The sequence below is a fragment of the Trichechus manatus genome, unplaced genomic scaffold (assembly GCF_000243295.1).
Source record: "Trichechus manatus latirostris isolate Lorelei unplaced genomic scaffold, TriManLat1.0 scaffold00001, whole genome shotgun sequence".
Classification (NCBI taxonomy): Eukaryota; Metazoa; Chordata; class Mammalia; order Sirenia; family Trichechidae; genus Trichechus; species Trichechus manatus.
In genome coordinates this window covers 31082972-31086451 of record NW_004443937.1, presented here as the reverse complement: position 1 = coordinate 31086451, position 3480 = coordinate 31082972, and positions in this window count along the sequence as shown.

Below are 3480 nucleotides of genomic sequence, written 5' to 3'. Positions count from 1 at the left end.
GGAAACTTAGCCTAGAAGGCCCCAAGCCCTGGAGATACAGGCCTCCAGCTCCTAAGGGTTACCTTTTCATGCAGGTCATGGAAGTCGCTGTAGCGGTGCTTGACTGTCCACTCATGGCTGCCATCAGTGACCCGGATGATATAGACCTAAAAGGGGAGACCAACAGCCCTTGTGGCAAGGCCAGCCAGCCAGCTGCAGGTACCCTCCCCTCCCCTGCAGTAACAGCTACAGACACCCAGACCCTACAGCCAAAGTCAGGCTGCCCTTGCCTGCCAGCCTCTGTACCTGAGCTTTGCTGAGCAGCAGGGTCCCCACTCAGGCTCCCCCACAGCCCTAGCACTGGAGCTAGCAGGCTCATGGGACAAGCCTGTGGCTCCGTCCATCAGAGAGGAATAGAAAAGGCGACTCTACCTTGTCAAGCCACCTCTTTACTTTTTTATCTCCTGCTCCCAGGTAATTCAAAGCCCAACCCAACTCGAGCTTCAGGCAAGGCCACCCCTTCCAAATGAGGGAGAAGCAGGACCAGCTTCTCTGCTACACTTCTTTCTAGGTGCCCTGACTACATCCTGAAAGCAAGTCCTTTCCCAGCTTTTTTAACTGGTTCATGGCTGTGGTTTCTGCTGCTGGGCCAGGAGTCAAGGCAGTAAGCAGCTGATGGGGGAGTCAGTGATGAGACATCAAACCCTAACAGGAGGCAATATGGCTTAGTGATTAAGGACATGGGCCTTGGAGTCAAGGAAGACCTAGGTTCAAAATCTGATTCTGTCACTTCCTGGCTGTGGGAACATATGCAAGTGAATTAACATCTCCGAGCCTCAATTCCCCCATCTTAAAATTTGGTAGGTTTCAGGATCAAACGAAGTCACTGGGTGCTGCAAACAGTTAACATGCTCGGCTGCCAACCTAACCAAAAGGTTGGAAGTACGAGTCTACCCAGAGGTGCCTTGGAAGAAAGGACTGATGATTTACTTCTGAAAAATCAGTCAATGAAAACCCTGTGGAGCAAGGTTCTGCTCTGACACATGTGGGATCGCCAAGAGTCAAGGCTTCCAAACTGTCCAGTTTAAACCCCTCTGAGAATTTGCATTTCTAACAAGTTCTCAGGAAATTATACATAAGAATCACCTGGGGATCTTGTTAAACTGTAGATTCCAATGATTCAGTACACCAGAGGTGGAAACGCAAATTCTCAGTAGAGGGTCAAACCGGAATGAACTGGTTCAAAGCCCTGCCAGGAGTCATAGTCAACTCGACAGCAACTAGTTAAAGGATCAAATAAGGCAGCGCATGTAAAGTCCCTGTGCAGGGCCTGACACATAGCAGATGTTCAAAAACAAGGGCAGGTTAATACTATTTCGGCTCAGCACACCCACAAACAGACGACAGTAGGGTCAGCCTGGGTCACCACCTCCCCCCACACCCATCCAGAGGAGGGGCTCAACCCTGCAAGAACAATGGCTGATGGGCCTGAGAGCTTTTTGGAGCTGACCTTCCAGCTGAACGAAGCCCACGGGTGAGGGATGGCCAGCCATCAGCTTGGAGACCTCACCCCTCACCTGGAGTAGGCTCCCTAGTCCTAGTTTCCCGCCCCTCTCTGCGGCATACAGGGAAGGGGGAGGAGAAAATAATCAACTCCCCCGAAGCCTCCAGCCCAGAGGAGCTGCCATTTCTCCAGGGCTGGAGCCTGTTGCTCAAGGATCCGCCCCCAGCTCCTCTTCCCAGCCTGGCAGTCTCCTTTCCCCTGCCCCCCAGGAAAGCCGAAAGAGCCAGAAGTACGGCCCCCAGGAAGGGGTGACGGCAATGAGGCACAGGCAGGGCCAAGGCCCCCAACCTACTCCCCATCCTCTGGGAACAAAGGACAGGAGCTCAGCGTGCTCCCACTCCAGGACCAGTCCCTGCCAGGCAACTGCCAGCCCTACACACCCAGGAGGGAATCCCATCTGTCTGGAACCCCTCATTTTCTGTTCTCCACTTCCCCCACAGCCACGAAGAATGTATGTGTTTATGAGTGTGTGTGTGCAGTTCACCACCTCCCTCTCACCGCAGCCCAAAGGGATGAAGCCCCCTAAGTCCTGTGCTTCAGCCCAAAGCCCTCTAAGTCCTGCGCTTCAGCCCTAAGCCCCGATGCCACCATTTCTGGGCCTCCCCCTCCCCCATTCTTGTCTCCGCCCGACCCCCAGGGCCTCAAGCCCCAGATTCCTCCCTTACCTCTCAGCACAGATCTCAACCCCCGACCCCAGGCCCCCAGCTCAAGGCCCTGCCCTCTCTTTTTCTTCACGGTCTGCGGTGCCTTGACGCCCCCTTCCCCAGTTTCTATCCATCACAGATCCCCCTCTCCAGTCCCTCTCCTCCTGGACCCCCTATCACGGCCACCGAGGCCCGCGCTCCCCTCCAGGCCTGAAGACTCTGGAAGAGCCTCCGCCCCATCCTGGGGTCCCTCCCCACACTCCCCTTATCCCCAGATTCTCCCCAACCCGAGCCTCTTTTTCTGATCGCGCACCCCTTCCCCTAACCCCCTCCCCGAGCCCTGCCCCAAAACCCTCCTCCTGGACCTGCGGGGTCCAGACCCCTCTCCCCAGATTCCCCAACCCAGGGCCCCTCCTCGCAATCGTAGATCCCTCTACCCCTCTCCTGCCCGCCCTGTGGGGCCCAGACCCCCTCCCCAATCCCCCTGACTCGAACTCCTGGTTCCAGACACCACCCCCGGTCCGGGCGCCCCCGCCCCCAACACACCGTGTACGTGTCCACGAGCTCGGAGCCCACGACGCGCGCCTCCTTAGCTGGTTCGGCCTCCCGGTCGGCCCCGAAGCTGCGCTCCGCCGACGCCATGTTTCGGGCTCCACAGCAGCAGCCGCCGCAGCCGCCCGGCGCAGACTGGCAGCAGCAGGGGCGGGGTCAGCGTCCCACCAGCCCCCGTCCCCACCGCCCCCCGCCGCTGCCGAGCGCGGCGCGGCCTTCTTGGCCCCTCCGCCTGCTTGCGCCCTCGCCCCGCCCCTGGGCCCGCCCCTCCCGCGTGATTGACGGCAGCCTCAAACGGCGCGTGCGCACGTTGCTGCGTCTTGTCCTATTGCGTAATCGGTACCCGCAAGGCGCCGCCCACGTCGCTCGGAGCCGCCAACGCTCGGGGAGAAACTGAATCCCCAGATTGGGATGGCTCTGAGCGTCGTCCCTCGGTCCTGGGGGAAGGACAGAGGGCCCCGCGCCTTCCGTGCTACGCAAAGCAAGTCACTGCTCCGCCTGGCGTCAGCTTCGCCCTCTGGAAAAGGGAGGCAGTAGTCGCATCTCATCTGGATGTTGAGCTTATTCCTCATAGGACGAGAGCTGGAGCGGGTTAAGGGGAAGATGCGGGCTGTGCTTAGAGCCTGAGCTGGGGCGGGATGACTCTAGGCCGGTTCTTAACCTCTCCGAGACTCGGTGATCTCCCCTGTCTCTGGGGAGAATTGAGTGGGCTAATCCAAACAGTTTCCAGCATGCAGTAGT